The 22,397-nt window shown below is 46.0% G+C and overlaps 1 long non-coding RNA gene across 1 annotated transcript; it reads left to right on the top strand.

The window, feature by feature from the left end:
• The first annotated feature begins 1,941 nt into the window (after positions 1 to 1,941).
• Positions 1,942 to 21,818, top strand: LOC144582704 (uncharacterized). Its single transcript, XR_013535977.1, has 5 exons — positions 1,942 to 2,078; positions 15,014 to 15,147; positions 16,641 to 16,741; positions 19,031 to 19,184; positions 20,301 to 21,818. It is a non-coding gene; the product is annotated as an uncharacterized LOC144582704 (long non-coding RNA).
• The last annotated feature ends 579 nt before the right edge of the window (positions 21,819 to 22,397 follow it).

Genomic DNA, 22,397 nt, shown 5'->3' with positions numbered 1-22,397 from the left:
TGGGGTCGTGTAACCAGTGATGGCCAGTGATTTATGAGCAGCAGGGTGTGTCACTTAAGGGCTGAGCCCTCCTTTTCATCTTTTGATGGTGACCGGCAATATTCCAGCTGTGGCTGCTCCATCAGCCTGGGTCAGAGAGTGTCCACAGCATGGAGATGAGTCATTAGCTGACTTGTAATGGACATGTAGCAAAAATAAGAAATAGACCATCATTGTCTTAAGCCATGGGGATTTGGAAGTTGATATGGTTTGGCTTTGTGTCCCCACCCAAATCTCATCTCGAATTGTAATCCCCAGGTGTTGAGGGAGAGACCTGGTGGAAGGTGATTGGATCATGCTGGTGGTTCTGCCCATGCTGTTCTTGTGATAGTGAGTGAGTTCTCCTGAAATCTGATGGTTTTATAAGGGATTCTTCCCCCTTCACTTCCTATACATGCTCTCTTACCTGCTGCCATGTAAGACATGACTGCTTTCTCTTCCCCCATGATTGTAAGTTTCCTGAAGCCTCCCCAGCCATGTGGAACTGTGAGTTAATGAAACCTCTTTTCTTCATAAATTACCCTGTCTTGGGAAGTTCTTTGGAGCAGTGCGAGAATGGACTAATACAGGGGTTATTTGTTCTCTTAGCTTACCTATCCTGTCCTGTGCTTACATATCATGCTTTTACAAATGTTGCTCCCTCTACTTAGACTGTTGCCCCTCTCTTCATCTGGCAAGTGAACATTAACCTTCCAAAGCCTGGTTAGAGTAACTGACATCCCCTAGAGTTAGGAACACCCTTCCCGGCACTGCTTGTTTGTTACTCAACATATCATGTGTGTGCTATATAGCAGGCACTATGCTAGGTGGGGGTTCACAGAGCCTCCAGACGACCAAGCCGCTGTCTTCCTGGGGCTTCCATAGGGAAGACCGTAAGTTTACAGTCTCGGTCTCCCTCTCCTGATGTAAATGTCATGAGGGTAGAACTCAGACCTAACCCTGTTTTTATGTCAGCACTTGGCAGAGAGTAGGACGCCAGTAAGTATCTGCTATAAGTCAGAGTTGCATCTCTTCCTTTGAGCAAACCTAGCCCTCATCCATCCTACTTGTGTATACAATTCACACATGTTTTCATGACCCCTGTTTTGCCTCCCTTAATGGATCTTGGGCCCTTTGGAAGTGAGGCTGTGCCTTACCGTTCTGTGTGTGAGTCAGGGGTGCTGGTCCTGGACACATGTGAGCTAGACAGCAGACATCTTGCTCACAGCTCACAGACATGGGGGATGGAGACCATCATAAGCTCATTCCAACAATGTCATTACTTATGCAGAAAGTGGAAGACAGGTGACATTGAGATTGAAGGCTTTCCATCTTCAGCTGCTATTACTGTGTCATGGGCTTGTCCTTGGGAGTGAACAGTGGATGGAGACAGAATCCTAGGCATAGCCCCAGAGTCACTGGACTGGTCCCATCCCTTCTCTGGCCCTTGATGCCCATTTCTGCAAAATGGAGAGTGGATGGGGGATCTTTATTTCTCTGTTTCCTCAAAGGCAACCTGCATTTGTGGGGGAACCTGCTTTTTATACATTGCACACACTGTCCTTGTGGCTGGACTGCCGGGAACATTTCTGGCATTTGGGGGAAGGCTTGAGTGTGCTGTTTTCTAAACAGCACTGCTTCCCCATCCCAAGAGAAAAAACTGGCAGAGGAGAGCCGTGCCCTCACACTCCTCCTCTCTGCATGGTGGTAACACTTCAGTGGGCTCTCTAATGAGCCTGCACCCCTCCCTAAAGCCAAGGCTTGTTTGCTTCTCCCGGGAGCCTGGCACTGAGCCCTAGATGCTGTCATTGTCTTGGGGACAGGCTCCCCTCCCCCCAGCGCCTTCCATGGCTCACACCACTGGGTTGGGCAGCTTTGCCCCAAACCAGGCTCGTACTTTGGAGCTCCTTGAGCGGGTCCTCCATCCCTGTGGCTGCTGGAGAGCAGCAGACATCGGCTCAGCTGGTGCTGTGTGAGCATGTGCACCTTTCTGTCTGGAAAGTTCTCAGGCTGGGTCAGGGGGGCCCATCTGCAGACACTTCATTCACAACTTCTTACTGGTCAGTATTTCTCTTCCAAGGGAGGCGGAGGTGTGGTTGCAAAATAAATCTTAGGTTTTTTTTCTTCTCCCCAAACAAATCATTGTGTTGTAATGCCGGGAGAGCCCCGAGCCGATGACATTTTTATGGGGCTGCCTCTGGTGAAGACTGTAGTGTGTGCTTGGGCCATCCAGAGGGTCCGTAGATCTCTTTCTCTCTCCCATAGCCATCCCCCGCCCCCTTTCTCTCACAGTAATACAACTTCAGTTCAATACTTGTCTAGAATTCTCAGTGGGGCTACCTAGGCTGAGAGGGGGCGGGGGCGGGGGAGATGACATCATATCCTCACCAGCGGATTGGCTGCTTTCAGGCTTCAGAAATGATATCATCTCTGCTTGTGCCTCTCCGCCCCCTTTACTTCCAGTCCTTTCCTCGCCAGGCAAGGCCCCCCTCCCCAGCACCCTACCCCAAGATACCCCGTTGCCTTGGAGACCACAGTTTTCCACCCCGTTGTCTGAAGGAATGGCAATTCATTATACGTGTGACATGGGGGTGAAGGGTGCAGGGAGGGAGACCCGGGCTGGACGGTTGGGAAGGAAGGGTTGTGGACAATAAAATAATGAACAAAAATATGTTTCACGCATGAGAAGCAATCCGAGATGGTAGTGAGGGAGAGGTCATGGCAAACAGTGTTTATGGCATGGAAAAGTGAAGATTCAAAAAAAAAAAACAAAAACAAGGAGTGGCCAAGATATTGTGGAAAATATCCACCCCCTCCCAGAGGCAGCTCATTAGGAAGGTTTTGGTGGGAAGACTCGAAGGAGGTGGGGTGGGGGGAGGCTGCTGTGTTATCTTAGGAGGAAAGGCCATCCCTTCTCTTCCCTTCAGAGACGTATGCAGTGAGACAACTCTCTCCCAGCAAACTTTTCTCAGGGAGCAGGCAGTTTCTTGAAAAAATGAACCAGATGAAGATCCACCCACCTTCAAAAAAAAGACTGTGGCTGCTTCCAAGAATGAAGCACCAGTCTCTTAGCTGGTATCCCCAGGAGACCAAGGTGGGAGGGAAGAATTGCCCGTCAAGGTTGTATGAGGTGTGTGTCTGTATCTGGGTATGTCTCCATGATCTGTGGATGAACTGCATATACTGATCATGTTCACTAGGGAATATTTCAATCCTGATTTCCCTGGGACAGGTTAAACACAGCAGCTCACAGATTCCCCTGGGTTCTGTCCTACCTCCTCTCGTGCCTTCCCCACTCTTGTCTCTTTCCAGAGGCACTCAGTCTCTCTGCTTGCACTGTCAACACGTGTCTATTTCTTCTATTTCTCTAGGTGTGTTTAATGTTTATTTTCTTGTCCGTGGTATTCTTTAGATTCAGGAATTCTGGGATTGAAGTGTAGAATATTGGTGGGGCATCCTGGCAGGAATTCTGCTTTTTTGTATCCCTAATGATGTGTCAGCCCCCAACCCTGTCTCTTCTTGGCCTCTCCTAGGTTGCCTCTGAGGTGGTTGTTACAGGCGACTCTGAAACTATAGCTCTCTAGTTAGAAGGAAAAAAAATAAGCACATGGCAAAAAGGAATGTTAAACAGGTACCAAAACCTATCTGCATGTTGAAGCATGTTGGTTAATAAGGGGAGAGTCGATAGATTCATTTTAGGAACAGATTGTTTTAAAATGTGTGTGCAGAGATCGGAGTATATTTTTTCCTTATGTCTGCAACATACTAGCAACTCAATAAAAGTTGGCTATTTTATCTTCTTGTTTATTCTTATAGATTTTGTCAGGTAAAAGTGCATTTTTAAATACTAGCTAAAATGGATGAAAACTACACCATACACAGACATACATACACGTGCATGTGTGGGTATGTGGGTACGTGTGTTCTCTCTCTACATACATATATGTCTGTGTGCAGGCCTCTGTGTGTCTATGTGATTGCATTTCCTTATTTCTGTTTTTGAGCTTTCTCAAATGTTTTGCAGTGAGTAGGTACTACAAATATAATCAGGGAAAATAAGCTATTTTAAAAAATCGGTCATTGGGCAGGACATTCCAAAGGGCAGATGAATGTAACTTCCAAGATGAAGTAACCGGATGTCTGTCAACTCAGAAAACAAGGTATGCGTTTGTCCCCTGTGGGGTGGTGACGTGAACCTCTCTGAGTCCTGTGGCTCCTCTTCATTCTGCCTTGGCTAATGAAGAGGAAAAGCAACTTCTCTGAGTGCTAGGAATGGAGGTGATCTCAGGCAGCCTTCTAATCCATCCTCCTCCCATATAAACTGAAAAGTGGATCTCAATCCAGGATTTCCACAATCTGTCACCTCAGAATCCACATGCCCAAAAGCAAAGTCATCATTTCTGAAACTGTCTCCCACCATCCCCTAAAGTTCCTGTGTTTACCCCAAGAACCACTATTTTTATCCAAGCTAAAACATGTAGTCATTTTTGATTAGTCTCTGTCCGTCTCCGAGTCATCAAGAACAGTTCATGTTTCCTTCCAAGTGTGTCATTTTACTCAGCCTTTCCACTGTCCCACTTTCTAATTCAAGGCATTTCCTTCAACTTCCAGCTTAAATGCCTTCTCCTCCCCGAAGACTTCCTTGACCACTCCTATCTTTATGGATGAACATCTAACTAGAATAGGGTCATGGCATATGGTGTTTATGGCATGGAAAAGTGAAGATTCAAAAAAAAAAAAACCAACCAAGGAGTGACTAAGATATTGTGGAAAGTATCACTCCCTCCCAGACACAGCTCATTAAGAAGGTTTTGGAGGGAAACAGAATCAAAAGACTTTAGTACTGCCATCCACCCTGGCCCACACATCCTGGCATTGTTTGGGAGATCAGACCTGGCTTCCCACCTAGACCACATGACTCTAGAGAGCAAGGCTTAGTAAGGTCACATAGTGGGAGCTCCATATAATTTACTGGTTAGAAAAGAGGAAGCCACTTCTTCTCTTGACAAGCCATGTTGGTATTTTACCTTCTTCCTTTTCTAGGTATAGCCCTCCAACACGTGACCTGAATGCCTGCTGCTTCATTTAAGCTAACTTTTCCACTTCCTATTTCGTCTGATTTCTCACATGTTCTTGTCCTTTAAGATATCGATGAAGCTCTACCTAAGCTCCACCTTCAGAGTTTAATTATTCTTCCAGTAAGTAGTTCCATATTCTCTTAATTGATTTGAAAGGAACGACAGTCCAAGGTTTAAGGGTGTAGATTCTGGAGCCAGACCAGTAGATTCGGGGAGTCTAATATGGTAACCACTAGCCACATGCACCAAGTAAATTGAAATGCATTACAGTTAAATAAAATGTAAAATTCACTTCCTTAGTCACATTAGTGAATTTTCAAGGACTTAATAGCCATGTTTGGCCAGTGGTGACCCCACCAGAAAGCACAGACATAAGACATGTCTATTATTGCAGAAAGTCCTCATGGACAGCGCAGGCTGGGTCCACTGTGTGTGCAGCCTTAAGCAGAAATACTGTATTTGACTTTCTGGGCCAATTTCCTCATTATTCCTACCTCCTTGAGTTGTTCAAGCCTTAAATGAATGAATACACATAAAACACTTGGGATATGTCTAGTACATAGTCACCACCACTCACTCATAGTTAGCTATTGCATTCTGCAGCAAGCTTGTGTTCTGTCACTTCATCTGTGTGACCTCATCATGGGTCTGTCTTGCAGTTTTTGGGAGCAGCATTCTCAGCGCCTTCTGCCGAGGGCTCTCTTTGATCTCCCTTAAAGGACAGCATTTTCTGACCAGAGGTATTCATGGGGCCCACCTTCCTTCTCAGTGCCATACACATTTCTTCATAAAGCATCAGTCTCCCTTAGCAGTTAGAAGTACTCTGCACGGGAGCTGGAGAGGGGCTGTGAGGTTGGCAGTGAGCCCCTGTGGCTTTCAGAATGGGCTCCTTGTCTTGGTCACCACCAGGCCAGGGAAGCTCTGTTTTCTCCCTGGGACCTGGGGGGCAGCGAGTAGAGAAGCTGGAATGATGTTTAATCTGCCTGGGCATTCCTCACTGGTGACCTAATGAGCCGGCATGACTAAATGACCATTAGACGGAATGTTTGTGTGAACTCCAATAGAAAAGTTCCTCTCAACTTCCTGAAAAGGAAGATAATATATCTAAATAGCTTCCTGTCTCTTTGCTGCCAAGCAGCAGCCACAGCAGCAAAATAGATTCTGCAGCAGGGAAATATTTAGCACGTTGGGTGCGCTCAGTCCCTCTCTGTTTGGAAGGGTGAACCCAGCAGGGAAGTGAGTGGGCCAGGAGGCATTCCCAGATGCCTGTGATATTTGGAGAGATGACTGACAAATTGTTTCTGCGGTGGAGATTAGGAAGACATGGGCCTGGTATGGAGGGTATCGAGGAGCGTAGAACAGAGATGGGCTAACCTTTCAGGATCGTGTTGCTCACCTTGATGTGGTTGTGTCAGGGCCTGGAGCAATTTTTGCTTTGGTTCTTAGAAACCTCGGTTCATGTTTTAGCAGGAAAGGGAAGGACAGACTGCTTCCTGCCTGCCAGATTGCTTCCAAGCCCCGATGCGTGTCTCTTTGGAAGACCTTTACACTGCTATTAAAAATATGCTTGGGGGCTTTATTTTAAATGGAAAATGCTACTTTGTGTAGTTAAACCACAAAATAGAATCAAAAAAAAAATCCCATCTTCCATCTACCATGGCTTGAGCTTGGGCACGGTAGAACTTTCTTAGAAGGTCACATTGCATGTCCCCTAAGCCCTAGTCCCCCAGGTGTTTGCAGTGGGGCTAAGGAGGTGAGAGAGGGAGGAGGAAGCAGGAGGTGTGCCTGTCTCTGCTGCCCTGGCTGGCAGTGTCTCTGAGGACCAGCTCCTGCAGTCTTAGCCAGGTACCTGTGGGCTCAGCTTTGCTGGGACTGTCTCAGGTGTGGGCCTCTCTCTCCACACCCCTCCCCAGACCTCCTGTATCCCTTTCTCTAACCACAGGCTACACCAGGCCCTATTCACAGCTGTTCTTGGGATCCAGACCAGAGATTGGCAAACTTTTTCTTAAAGGACCGGAAAGCAAAAAATCTTAGGCTTTGTAGGCCAAGAGGCAAAGTTAAGGCTATTAGGGAGGTACTTATATGATCATTTAAAAATTATAGAACCCTTTTCAGTTTGAGGGCCATGCAAAAGTGGGCAGTGGGTTGGGTTTGGCCTGTGGGCCACAGTTTGCTGACCTGTGTTATAGGTGATAGACTGATGATGAACAATTTCTGTTTCACGGATGAGAAATATTCATTGGGAAGTTACTCTGTACTATATGCTGTACTGAATGCTGGGACGTAGATGAAAAACAAAACCAGAGTAGAACACGAGCTGTGGCTTTTCTCATAGTTCACTTTCTAATGGGATGGCAGATTTGTTAAGAGGTTGCTTAAATACAAGATTGTAGGTAAGTTCAGGGGCACACGTGTTCAGAGGGATGGGGTTGGAGAGGGGTGTGTGGCTGAGCTACGGCCTATGGAGTGTGTGAGAGCACAAGATAGCAAGCAGGCGAGCAAGCAAGAACTTGCCATATGTGGCTATTTCAACTTCAATGAATTAAAGTCAAATCAAACTAAAAATTCAGTTGCTCAGTTATGCCAGCAACGTTTCGAATGCTTAGTTGCTATGTGCAGCTACTGGCAGCCATATTGGAAAGAGAAGTGGGAAGAAAGAAAAAAGAGAGATGACAAGAGAGGGGAACATGGGATGACAGGAGAGAGAAAGATAGGGTTGTAAGAGAGGGAAAGATGTGATGATGAGAAAAGGGAAGATAGGATTATTAGGGAGGGGAAGAGGCCGGACGCAGTGGCTCACACCTGTAATCCCAGCACTTTGGGAGGCCAAGGCAGGTGGATCTCCTGAGGCCAGGGATTTGAGACCAGCCTGGCCAACGTGGTGAAACTCCATCTCTACTAAAGATATAAAAATTAGCCAGGTGTGGTGGCAGTTGCCTGTAATCCAAGCTACTCGGGAGGCTGAGGCAGGAGAATCACTTGAACCCAGGAGGCGGAAGTTGCAGTGAGCCAAGATTGCATCATTGCACTCCAGTCTGGGCAACAAGAGTGAAAACTCTGTCTCTAACTAACTAACTAACTAACTAAATAAATAAATAAATAACTAAATAAGGGAGGAGAAGATGGGATGAGTAGAGAGGAGAAGACGGGATGATGGGGGGTGGGGAAGATGGGATGACAGGAGAGGTGAAATAGGTTTCCTGGCTCAGAGCCCAGAGGATTTCTTATTATTTAGGATCCTTGAAATTGATCAGGAATCTTTTTGGCCGAGGCAAGGCAATCAGAAGGGCAGGGATTGCAGGCAGAGGACATGACAGAGGCACAGACACCAAGGTTGAAAGTGCATGGAATTCTGGGAACAAAAAATGCAAGCCAAGGAAGAGTGGGAGAAGAGACTGGAGATAGGGCAGCATGGCGGAGCACCTGGGCTGCTTGTATTGGTATTCTCTGGTGGAAGGGGTCCCTAGGGGACTTGGCGTCCATTGCCCCACCTCAAAACAATCGTGAGGAGCACTCATGTGATTGTCTCTCATGTTACAGAAGAGGGGACTGAGGATCAATTTCAGTGATGCCAGAGACCACAGCAAAGAGAAGACAGGGCTGCAGTGAAATCAGGGCTTTTGTGTTCCTCATACCATTCCATCCTCTGTCTCTCATAAATGTCACCTAGCCACCCAGATGCTACTGCTATGCCCTTGGTTACCTCCAGACCACAGAGGTTTTGATGGGAGCTCAAGCCCTCTGTGGCTATTTCAGTTTCGATTAATCAACGTGAAATACCATTGAACATTCAGTTGCTCATTTGCACAAGCCATATTTTAAGTGCCCAATGGCTGCGTGTGGCTGGTGACCACCCTGTTGGGTAGCACAGATGCAGGACTGTCGCATGGTCACAGCGAGTTCTGCTGGACAGCACTGGTCTAGATTCACCAAACTTGGGAGCAGCGATCTCTGTTCTTTGCTGGGCTTTGGGAAGCGGTTAGAGATGAAAAGAAGAAAAGAAAAGAAAGCTCAGCTCTTCTTCACAAATGGGCTGTCCCTCACAATGTGGGAATGTGTCACTGCCCCTTAGTGCTGTGAGTGAGGGAGAGGAGGCACAAAATGGGGCTGAGGTGGGGACTTCGTGTTTTCCCCAATATTACTAAGCAACCGCGTCCTAAAATCTCCAGAGCCAGCCACAGAACTTTGTTTACCAGGAAGAAAACACTTGAAAAGGAGAATATTTGGCGGAAATGCATTTGGGATTAACAGGTCCCCCCTCCCTTTCTTTTTCTTTTAATGCTGTTTTGTTTTTCTTCTGGGTTGTTCAAGGTAGTGACCTAGCACTCAGCCCCCTTTTGCCAAGAAACTCTTTCCCTGCCTAATTAGCCTGTGGTATTGTTCCTGGGTTCTCGGAAGGGAGGGGAGGGGAGGGTTGAGCGGAGGAGGGCCGGGCCGGGCAGGGCCAATGAGGAGCCTCAAAGAAGCTGGAGGGAGGGGGCGCTGGGGCTGGTCATTAGATGCCGAGGTCTTGAAAATCCCTCTGTAATTAATTTTCTCCTGCATTAATTAGAGAAATGTTGGAACTGGTGGAAGAGGGAGGGATTTGTTGCCCCTGGGCTGCTTTTCAGGGCAACTTAAGAGAAGGCTGGCAATCTGCTGGAGAGTTGGACTCAGGACGCGGTGGCTGGGGTGGGTAGGAGAGCCTCCTGTCCGTTTTGGGAGAATACAGCTCAAAACAGGGGCTACAGGGAGGCCAGGAGTTCATTTCAACTCGAGTTGGGTAGTGGTACACAACTTTTCAGAAACCTGGAGTGTCTGTGGGTGCCTGTGTCTGAGAATGTGTGCGCTTGTGTATACACACCCCCCCACACACCCCACACCCACATACACAAATGAATCACTGCTTCCCAAACATTCACCCGTGGATTCTGAATATACACATTTAGGACTTTCTCTCCAGAGCTGTGTCTTCCCTCTCCCTTGTCCCGGATCTTACAAACCCAGTTACCTTAAATGTAGATTAGAGTGTTGCCTGCTTGCATTCCCTCAAATTATTCCATTTTAGTCTGAACAGATGTGATCATTTTCCCCGTGCCTTTTCTTAGTGATTAAGAATTCGTTGTGATTACTCTCTTGCAATTGAGTTTCTAGCCCTGTGGAAAAGAGAGTCCTGAGAAGATTCTAATAGACACTTCTGGAACCTGCCAGCCCGTTTTATGGAAATTTGAGTTTTCTAGATTCTGGTCCTGAATGGATTTTATTAATTTGACCAGTAGCTTAGTAGGTTTGTTTTAAGTGGTGGTCCACATCCAACAAACAGTAATATTGTACCAACCTTGCCTCCACGGCTAACACCTTCCATTTACTAAATCAATGAAGTTCTGACCAGAGAGGGGGGCTCAGCCTGTTTGATCCTGATACTGTTTTCAGAGTGGTCAAACCAGTGAATCAGAGTATGGGTTTGAGCTCTGGGCTAATGGTGTCCCCTTCACTGATTGTTAGCAAAAATTAATGGATCTCCAGTAGAAAGAGGTCACATGGGATGGACAGACTTGTTAATGGAATAGAAGATGGCTAATTCACCTGGGATGAGTGCTTGGACCCCAGCTGTCTTCTGCTATTGGCTGGGCCCAGGCAACTTGGGAGACTCAGAAACAGCAAATCTGGACCTCTAAACACGGAAGCACAGGTCCCAGACACTCTGTCTGGAATCTCTGTTGCCTGGTGCATGCCCGGGTTCCCTAAGACTTTCAGGCTGAGGGCATTCTTGGTGCAGAACAAAGGCTCTGAGGACCACCTCCCCAGCTCTACCCACTGGCCATCACCAAGTCCTTTAGCAGTGGGAAGGATCTAACCTATTCTACTTGGGCCACATGGCTCTTATTTCCTTTGATGGAAGGATTAGAGGAGAGAGGACACAAAATAAATGAGAAGAGTGTGGGGTGCATGTTCCCAGTAGGAAATGGGGCTGGGAGTGAGGGTGATAAGAACAAGATGGAATCTATACAGTGCCACTGGAAAGCTGTCTGTGCCCTCTGTCTTCTCTGGCTCATCCCTATCGCATTCTTCACAGCAGCTGTTTCAACTCTTCTCCTCCTTCCTCGGGCCTCCACATCCACCCCCGTCATTCACAGAGGATGACTTCACCTCCAACTCACGGAGAGGACTGAGCCACTGGTCTACACTGACTCCAAGTGGCCTACAAGCCTGGCTATGCCATTGGAAAGACCTGGCTTTAAGTCCATATCCTGGCATTTTTAGAGTTGTTTATGGCCAACTTAAGTAGCTTCTCTACGGCTCAGCTTCCTCGCATATAAAATGGGGTTGTGGAATTAATTTAAACAATGCAGAGAACCTGCATGTAAGCAAAAAGTGAGAATAACCATTCATTGTTACTACTACTGATTACTATTACAATACTACTACTAGTACAAACACAACCACCAGCATTCCCTCCCTCCAAGCGCAGCCTCGCTTCCTTCCAGAGTCCCGTCTCTTGTCTAAGGCTGGCCTCTCCACTGTAGCCCATCTGTTCCTACTTTATTCCAAATGGGTATCTCTGGCACCTTCATACCCCCTCTTCCTTCCAGTGTCTTCCTCTTGGTGTTCAAATATGTTCAGGTTCCACACTTAACTTCCCAAATGCTTCCCTGCCCCCTTTTAATTATTCTCTTGGCTGGGCACAGTGGCTCACGCCTTTAATCCCTGCACTTTGGGAGGCTGGGGTAGGAATATCACCTGAGGTCAGGAGTTCAAGACCAGCCTGGCAAACATGGTGAAACCCCATCTCTACTAAAAATACAAAAATTCGCCGGGCGTGGTGGTGTGTGCCTGTAATCCCAGCTATGCAGGAGGCTGAGGCAGGAGAATCTCTGGAATCCAGGGGGCAGAGGCTGCAGTGAGCTGAGATTGCACCTCTGCACTCCAGCCAGGGTGACAGGGCAAGACCTCATATCAAAAATAAATATATATATTATTCCCTCAAACCACAGTCTCATCTCTTTCCTTCCTTTCACTAACAGATTTATCCAAAGAATCATCCATGCTTATTGACACCACTTCCTTACCTCCCACTCACTCTTCAACCCACTGAATTTGCCTCTGCCCCGCTGCTCTGGTGCAATGGAACTTTCAAAGGTCTTTCTAATCCTCCTCTTCCATCCTACTCATTCCTGCAGGAGCTTCTGGCTCTGTTGATCCGGCCAGTCACCCCCAAACCTTCTTCTCCACAGGTGTCCATGATCCTGTTCCTCCCTGAATCTTCTTTATTTTTGCTCCAGTCTCAGTATCATCTCAGTGTGCCCCCAGTGTCATCTTTTTGACCCTCTCCCTGGGTGGTCGCACACCCTCCCTCTTCAGCCATGATTGTTCCCGGGATTCTGCCATCTGCCAAATCCACATCTCCCGCTCTCACCTCTGCTGTGCTGCAGATTCTCATTGCAAGCTCCTTGTTCTCTTACACAAGAATGTCTGATTGGCCCATCCAGTCCCCGTATCTGATACTAAACTGTCCATCAGCCAGTGGGTCTGCTTATTTCTTTCTCCATCATCTGGTAATCAATAGGTCTTAGTGAACCTTCCTTCAAATTGGTCCTTTGATCTAGTACTTTCCATTCCCATGAGTTCTCTGCTTTTGGAAGTTCCTGCCTCCTGCTTGGATAGTTGATACGGCCTCTGAATGGGTCTCTCTGGTCCATCCGAGACACCCATTGGTTTCTGTGCCCCATGGACAGCCGGGTGATCTAAAGTGAGAGTGATCATGTAATTTTTCATCGAAATGAAAGTGCTTTTATGAGTGAAAGAGGGCTCCATTGATATTTCCTGAGCAGACAGATGTGCCTTCACTGTGTTAAAATGACGCTCTGGTGATGTCACTTCCTGGTCTGAAAATCTCATGCTCCCTTCCCGCATGATAACATTTAATCTTGCTGATGTTTGTAATCCCAGTGACTTGGGAGGCTGAGGCAGGAGAATCGTTTGAGGCCAGGAGTGTGAGACCACCCTGTGCAATATAATGAGAACTCTGTCTCTATAAAAATAAAATGTATCCTGACATGTTGGTACATGCCTGTAGTCCTAGATACTCTTACTTGAGCCCAGGAGGTGGAGGCTGCAGTGAGCTACGGCTGCACCACTACTGCCTGGTTGACAAAACAAAACAAAACAAAAAAGAAACCATGTAATCTCAGCACTGCGTCCGTGGCTCTGTCATGATCTGGCCTCCTTCAGTTCTTTATGCCTCACTCACTCTGGGCTCTCTTTGCACCTGACTGTCCTGCATGCTTCATCATTTCCTGAAATGCTTTGTCCTCTCCTATCTTTGGTCTGTGTTCTCACACTTCCCTCCCAGAAGCCCTGGCTACATCTCCATCCCTGTCTTTCAAGGCTCAGCTCAAATGCCACCTGTCCCTGAGACCATCATAATACCAGCTATTGGGATGAATTTCTCCCTCTTCTCTGTTCTGGCAGCACCCTTCACAATATGCCCAATATTCTGAGTTACCTGTGTACACGAATGTTTTCCCTGCAACTCAGCACTTGGGGGACAGGGCTGGGTAACATCCTTCTCTGCAACTCTGAGAGCTATGAGCATGGTTTCTTGCTTTTAGAATGACGTGGGGATGGAACGTTCTAAGCACCTTCCCTGTGCCAGGTGATCACATGGCCTCCTGTTCCAGCTCACAGCCCTACATGATGGAGATCATATGCCTCCCACTCCCACCCTATTCCTTTCTTTCTTCAAATAGAAGAAAGATAAGCCTGGGGAGATGAAGTAATCCACATAGCTGGGGAGTGACAGAAATGCCTTTCAAACGGAGTCTTGTCTTCCACAGAGAAAACGCCTACAACATGGGCACATGAATGACTTCTAATCCTGTGGCCTTCCCATCTAGCATGTTTCCCCCAATGATTACTTATGAAATAAGATTTAATAAAAAGATGGCATGGGACAATGAGATTCATGATGGGACCTCAACAAACCCTTCCTCCAGGAAAACCATCACCAAACATTTCTATGCAGGGGAAATTAGAGTCAAATATGCATTGAGGTCAATATTGAACAAAAAAGTAAGTCATAGAGCAACAGCCTAACAGAGATTGTAGGTGGGGATAAATGTTTTCTGCCTTGGTTATGGTGTGAGATAATTTTTTTTTAAGCAAAATGACCTATTGGGGCTTTTAATTTTTAAAATGTGAAGTCTCCTTGTTCTCTTCTTTTTCCTCATTCCTGTTTAACTATCAGAATGGCTGAGTCTGTGAGGAAAGTTGACCTACGCCAGTGCTGGGTGCAATAGAATGTATAATGAGATCAAACCAGTCAGGGGAATCAAACCCAAAAGCCAGATGAGGTCACTGGGAGGACCCCTGGACGAGTGACTTTCCTTGCCACATGGATCATTTTCACTTGGTGGTTCTCAGCTTTGCATGTGATGTGTTTGTAGGAAAAAGTGAGAGGGAAATAGAGGCCCTTGGAATGCCACTGTCATCCTATAACTCCCTTATTCATCACCTGATATGTGGGTTGCTCTGAGATGTCATTTCTGCCTCCTGGAGAAGAGTCTAATGTCTAAATGGTTTAAAGAAAGAGTTCCTACTGGAAACATATAAAAAGAATCGGAGCAGGGAAGGAAAGGTGGAGAGGGTAGAAAGGCTCCCTCCCTATACCTGGTAATGATCTGTGCTTCCATCAAGGTGAGTGATGTAAGACTCTCCTCCCAACAAGGGAACTTTCAAAGCTTTGTATTATATACATAAACTTATATGTTTACATAAGTCTATGGTGCATCCTTGCTGAAGGTTCTATTTGTCTTTCTAATATAAAACTTTCCCCGCCAAAAAACATCTTATGGACCTCTTCGAACAATGCCTGGGATGCAGCATGCATACTTACAGTTCATCCTTTGCCTGTCTCCTTCTTTTCCTCTGGAACACAGTGGCCAGAAGGAAGACAGAACCACAAACCCAGGAATCTGGAAACATCATGGCTGGTGTTGTGCAGAACCCCTATCAATTCCAGTGGGGATGACAGCAGGTTCAAGAAGCTAAAGATGAGACCCAGAGCCAGCAGGTAAGGCATGGGCTGGGGGCTTACATATAGGGGAGAGAGGGCAGGAGCTGCGTGCAAAGAGCATGCAGTTTATGTAACATTGTCACTTAGCACCGTTCCCCTGACAGTCTCTACCTGGCAACCTTTGCTGAACCCCAAAACAAAGGGCCTCCATCCCTGCATGGCCTGTGTTCTGCAGGACGGGCTGGGCATTCAGATATTCCTCATAGATAAAAAATGAATCTCTGCATTGGCTCCTCCCAGATTCCTTAGCTTGGAACTCTGAAGACACATTCAGGTGCATTTGCCATATAGCCTTGTTCTCAGGGAATGCTTAAGTTACGCCATCAGGTGCCTTTACCCTATAGTTGGTAGAGAAGGGAGATACTAACTAGCCAGAAACTAGTCTCTGCAGCCCCTGTCAGTCATTACTGGGGTGTTTGGCTTTCTTCACCTCCTATTCCCCCAGATGGGAGAAGGGCTGCAGTGGGTGGTGGCAGAAGGAGGTGTTTGAGGGGCTCTGATGCACAAGAAGAAGGAAGACCCATGCCAAGAGGCCAGTACCAATCAGCCTGGGAGTTCTGACCTGTTTGGCTTCCGGCCAGGGCGGGTTCACCCATGAGGCAACCTTGTGGCACCACACTGGTCATGCTGATGGTGAATTTAGTGTGGATGCCTGATCGGCCCAGAACTTCTGGACCCAAAGATCCTCTTACCTCGGGCACACAGGAATGAAATAATGTCTTTTGCAGCAATATGACAGCAGCGATAATAAGGCATCCAAAATTATGTCTTTTGGATGGAGTTGGAGGCCATTATTCTACGTAAAGTAACTCAGGAATGGAAAGCCAAATATTGTGTGTTCTCATTTGTAAGTGGGACCTAAGCTATGATGATGCAAAGGCATGAGTGATATAATGGACTTTGGGGACTTTGGGTGGGGAGAAGATTGGGAGGGGGGTTAGGGATAAAAGACTGCATATTGGATACATGGCTTGGATGATGGGTGCACTAAAATCTCAGAAATCATCACTAAAGAACTTAACCATGTCACCAAAACCCACCTATACCCCCCCCAGACTATTGAAATAATAAAAAACAAATAGAAAAAACCAAAGAGGTGAATAAACAAGGCCTAGGGAGAAGTGCCCTGACTGCCTGCTTCTCAATACATTTCAGACTGGTGGACTCTCTAGGAATATGGGGACAAGAACCTTACTTCACCCCACCCTTCTAGAAGTCTCCCCAACTAGACTTGTTTGAGACTATACGTAATTTGGGCCAAGAGAGATTCAAATCATCTAGACCAGGTGTCAGCAAACTAAGGCCACGGGCAAAAAATGACTTGCTGCCTGTTTTTATGTATTAAAATATTCTATTAGAACCCAGTCATGCCCATTGGTTGCCATATGATCTATGGCTGCTTTTACCACACAACAATAGAGTTGAGAAGTTGCAGCAAAGACTATATGATCTATGCAAGCCCAAAATATCTGCTATGTGGCCCTTTCCAGGAAAACTGTAACCACTGAAAGTCCACTGTTTCGATTCTGGGCAAGACGCTATGGCGGAAGAGAGACCATGCGGAACTACTTAGAAAAATACATAAGGCCACGTGAGCACTTAAACGATTTCTTTGCTTATAAAATTGTAAAGTAGAAAATAAAAATCCAGCCCTGATTCTGTCACCCTCTAGTAAGAACTGTTAATATTTTGCTGTGTTTGCATGTAGCCGTTTCTATTCACATATAAAGATACAAGTATATACAATTATGTAATTAAAATCCTACTGTGTTTAGTTTTGTATCTTGCGTGTGTTTGTAGTTTTACATTTTTTGGGGACCATTTTGAATGTCCTTGAAAATTCCTTGTTAACATGACTTTTAATAAGTTTTTAATATATGTCACGACACCATTTGACTTTTAGGTAGTTTTTAGTTATTCCTAATTCAAAATATTACTTGCTATAACAAACACAGTGAACAGAAATTTTTGTCTGATTCTTTGATGATTTCCTTGAGATAGATTCCCAGAAGTGGAATTACTGAGTTAAAGGGTAAGGACAGTTTTTAGGATCTTGATAACATATTGCCAAATTGCTTTCCAGAAAGATTGTACCAATTTATGTTCCCACCAGCAATGTATGAAATTGCCACCTTACCCTACTCTCACCAGCACTGTGCACTATCATTTTAAAAAGTTACCAAATTGATAGGCAAAAATTGCATTTTGTTGTTTTGATTTGAATTTCTTTGATTACTGGTGAGGTTAAACTTTTTTTTTTTCTTATGTTAAACACTTCTTCGTATGTTTATGGCCAAAGGGAATCTTAATAATGGTCTTCAAGTGTGCAAAGGGGTTATTTAGTAGATTGGGACCAGCTGTTCTCAAAAAGAAACTGGAAACATTTAAACTTCAGCAAGAAAGCAATAGGCCAAAGGTCCTTCAGTGAAAGATGGTCCTAAGAGTGGTCAAACTCTGCTGAAACTTACGATGCAGCGCAGCACCTCTTTACCCAAGGTGCAAGGAGAAAAATAGCTGCAAATTGTTGGGGGCTTATAAGTGCTAGCGATACCGCTCATATTTACATATGTTTGCATTTAAATGCTCACAAAAGCCCTATGAGAAACATGGGACTTAGACATAATTTATTATTATTTTTTTATTTTTCTTTTCTTTTTTTTTTTTGAGACAGAGTTTTGCCCTTGTTACCCAGGCTGAAGTGCAATGGCGCGATCTCAGCTCACCACAACCTCCACCTCCTGGGTTCAGGCAATTCTCCCGCCTCAGCCTCCTGAGGAGCTGGGATTACAGGCACGCGCCACCATGCCCAGCTAATTTTTTGTAATTTTAGTAGAGACGGGGTTTCACCATGTTGACCAGGATGGTCTCGATCTCTTGACCTCGTGATCCACCCGCCTCAGCCTCCCAAAGTGCTGGGATTACAGGTGTGAGCCACCGTGCCTGGCAATTTATTATTAATTATCCAAAGTAGGAATGAAATCTTCACCTAAAATCCTGGATTTATAACCATTCTACTATACTGCCTCTACAAGGACAGAAAATGAGCTTTTCTGCCTTAAATGTTTTGCAAATTCTTCATGAAATGAAGGAAATGGGAATTCATCTCCCAGCCCCTCAGCACGACGTCTCCTCTCCAGCACATATCACAGCCTGGTCGATTGCTTTTGTTGGCTGCCCTTTCCTTAGGATGAGAGCAAAACCTTCAACTTGACCTGTACCATCAGCCTGGGCTCTGCTGATTTCCGTTCTCACCTCTAGTTTGCTTCTCTTCAGCCCACCTACTGGATTAGGTCCCTGTCTATCTCAGAACATTTTGCAAAATTTGTTCCCTTGGCAGAAATTGTCTCCTTACCACCAGCCTCTAGCCACCACATGTGTGCATGCATGCATACTCACACAACAACGTACATGGGTCTCTTGATGTGTCTTGTATTTTTCCTTCATAGAAATAATGTGTGATTATTTGATGAATGCCTGTCTCTCCCACTGGGACCATCGGCTTAGCTTAGAGTGGGATAGCAGAGATATGAAAAAAATATTTATTGACTGAATGAATGAGTGAGTGATTGAATGAATATAAGCTCTCTGCTGCTATACCTGGGCTGTGTATGTTCTCACTATTACGTCCAACCTGGTCCTGGTTTTCCCTTCTGCCTATCCTGTCCTTCTATTTACTGCCTACCAAACAGCTTTCCTAAACGTCTTCAGCCCATCCGATTGTCAGCTTGTTTGGAAGTTCATGGAAGGTGGGAACTGCCTCTTATTTCTTCAGTGTTTGTCTCAGCATCTAGCAAGGGGCCATGAACTTAATCAGTGCCCAGTGCTGAGTGAATTAATTTGGAGAACTAGTGTCTGTTGACCTGCCTACTTCTTTTTGCAGACCCACCTGGGAGACTTCACCGGGTGCACACGTTTCCCGCTGCTGAATGGCTTAGGCTGGGATTGGCAAGGAACCATGAAGTCTGAGACCTTTGCCTTTCTTTTAGAGGGAGGTACCAGCTGGTTCTTCAGTGTTGAAGGTCTTCTCCAGAGATGTGAGTTTATTCTAGGGCCCACCCCAGCATTTAAAACATAGCTCTGACTCTTTGATCAGGGCAAGATAATCAGGTGGTCAGTGCAGAAGACTCCTCATGAAACAATTCAGGCAGTGGCTGTGTAGGGTTTGCTCTTGTGATCAGACACAAGGTGTACCCAGGCAGGGATTTGTGGTTGTTTTTATTTAAGGATTTGAGCAGTGTCTGGTGCATAGCAGGTACCCAAAATTGGATGGATGAATCTGTGTATTCCTGAACCACAGGAGCATGCAGGAGTGAAAAAACAAGGAGGAAGACTAGGAAGACATTGTTTTGGCTACTGACATTTCCCGAAAGAGCTGAGGAGTCCCATTCACTTCGGGCATGGGACCCGGATGGCAGAGTGATGGGTGAACAGCCCCTTTTCTCCAGCTCTCCATGCCTCATTCCCAGCCTTCTATCCTCAGCTCCAGGGAAGGCCCTCCAGTGATTTAACATCAGAGCTCTAATTAGATGACTTTCCTACTTTGGGCACATGTCTGGACCTTCTGGGCCACTGCTGGAGGAATAGAGGAAGAAACCCTAGCTCCTCTGGTGTGTGGTGGTCTGGGCCCCTTCAACTTGGCCTCTTCCGTATCCCAACCCCAAGCACACCTGATCACCACATCCCTGGAACTCCCATGGAATGGCTGTGGTGGTACCTGGGTCAACACATACATTTGAGCATCTACATTGTTTTGCATTTATAACTTGTCTATTTTGTTATCCATCTAAGCACCTGTTAATCACTCACTCATCTCAAGGCCTCTGAGACCATACTACATTTTAATTATGTTTCTAGGGATGAAGGATGACACAAAACTGAATGAGACATCGCTGTAGTGTTTGGGGCTTCTCAGTACCCATCCTCATTCACTGTCCGTGTCAGGGAAGCAGGGAGGGTGGTATGGAACAGGGACTGGGGCCAGATAGCTCTGGACTGGAATCTGGGTCTGCTACTTGCTCTGTGACTCTGCAGCTTAGAGAGCTTAAAGGACATTGGAACATAGAGTTGATAATAGCACCTGCCTTATGAGGTTGTAGAGAAACAGAGAGAAAGCCCTTAATAAAGTTAATGGTCGGTATTTTTATTTACAGAATTTAATATGTGGGGAGATGACAACCTGCTCAAGGTCTCATAGCTAGAAGATGTCAGAGTGATAATAACTCAAACCATGTCACGTGACTCTAAGCCCAAAGCGGACTCTAGAAGGTTGTTTGATCTTCTGAAGGAGGCACAGATCACCATTCCAACATGAGAGATGAAGAAACTGAAATCCAGAGAGACTTAAAGGACTTGTCAAAGGCAATGAAACGAGTGGTATGTGAACCTAGGTCTCCTGGCTCCCAGTCCAGTGTTCTTTGGATATGATTTTGGCAGTGGTCTACCCAGTGAGTATACACAGCATACAGCCACTCTGCATGGGAAGTTCTGGGAAGGATTTCAACCGGCGTAGTCACTCCTGCTGGTTCATTAGGACAATTGCTGAGCCACATTCTGAGCACCTGTAGGTGGAGGTGGGATCCTACAGAAATCTAGGGCATAAGGGAGATAAGGACATTAGATCCTGGCTTCTTTAACATACTCACTTTACAGATGAGGAAACTGAGGCCCAGAGAGGATAAATGGCTCGCTCAAGATTAGCCAGTTGGTTGGTGGCAAAGATTAAACCAGAACCCAGGTCTCCTCTCTCCAGCCAGAGTCTTCAAGCAAAGCTCCTAGGAGATCAGGTCAACTCTTGATGCTGCTGCCAGTCTAAGGACATATGTAGCCATTTTCTCCAAAGTATCTTAGAGAGCTAACTTTATGGCATTCTATAGAAGTCCTAGCTTTCCTTCAGGAGAACTCCATTCATTTGCAAGATGAAAGGCTATTTTTAGCATGGACTTTCATTTTTTCCTAAGTGACTTGCTCTCTCAGGTACCATTTGGCCTTCACAGTGGCTGAAAAGACAGTTCCTGGGAAAATCTAGAACATTTAAGCTTATGTGTGTTGCAGTTCTCTTTAACGAGTAGAAGGGCAGAAGCCCATAGTGGGTGGTGTTTAGACTGGGAGGAGGGAGACGCTGGAGCCAGCCAGGGGGTCAGGACTAGGTATGTTCCTGTCATGTGGGATTTGTTCAATTGCAAGTGAGAAAAAAGCTAAACTTAAACTAGACCTTAAAAAAAAATTAATCTATTAGCTCATTTAGGAACTACCATAACTCTTTTAGGCACAGCTTGATCTAGGGATTTAAATCATGTGAAATAATTTAAACTACATTCTTTCCCTCCATCTGTGGTGGAGACCTATGGGGTTCATTCTTGAGTAGTTCTTACCTTCTGGGCCACGTTGGACGGCCATATTTCCCTGACCCTTTGAGTTTAGGTGAGTCACATGCCAACTTCTAGCCAATAAAACAAGTGTATGAGACATCGCTGAATGAGACCTTACAGGATGGAGATCGTCTGTAATGTTGAGATGGCCCCGTTACAGGATGGAGAGCACCCGAACCCCCAAGTTATGAAATAGAAGAAGACAGTTGCCCTGGAAAATCATCTGACCCACATTGGACTTTATGAGAGGAGGAAATAAACCTTTATTGTGTTAATCGACACAATAAATAATCATAACAATAATTGCGTGTGTTTGTTACCTCAGCTTGGCATGGCCTTCCTACCTGACGCAACATCTCTGGGTTTCGCTCTTCTCAGCATTGGTTTAATTCTCAGGCAGTTTCTCCCTCCAGGCTCCTGGGCTCACAGCCCCATGTCCAGCAGAATGAGCCACCTCTCTAGCCATGTGCCTACTCATGAACTAATCCCTGCAGCCTGAGGAATGGGCTGACTGGCCAGGCATGGGTCAGATGCCCTCCAGGGCAAGACTGATACTGGGTGTCCAGAGAAAAATGGGGAGACTGGTATCAGAGGAAAGGTGAACATCAAAACCAAGATGTCCACACAGGTCTGGTGAGTCCCTGCCTCAGTGATAGTCCCCCTGCATCACCATGGATAAAGGTTGTCGCGCCAGCTAATATCCAGGCTCTGGAAGCCCATGCTCTCACCCTGGCTCTCAATCACTTACTACAGGTATCATCTTGTGCAAGCAATCACTTTAAGACTCAGTTTTCTCACCTGCAAGTAGTTATAATAATGGCATCTACTTTAGTGGGTTTTGCAATTGCCTGGGCAAGGCTAGCTGGCTCCTGGGGGCAG

The sequence above is a fragment of the Callithrix jacchus genome, chromosome 5, assembly GCF_049354715.1.
Source record: "Callithrix jacchus isolate 240 chromosome 5, calJac240_pri, whole genome shotgun sequence".
Classification (NCBI taxonomy): Eukaryota; Metazoa; Chordata; class Mammalia; order Primates; family Cebidae; genus Callithrix; species Callithrix jacchus.
Note: the sequence above shows the minus strand (reverse complement) of the source record. Positions and strands in the feature narration are given on the sequence as shown.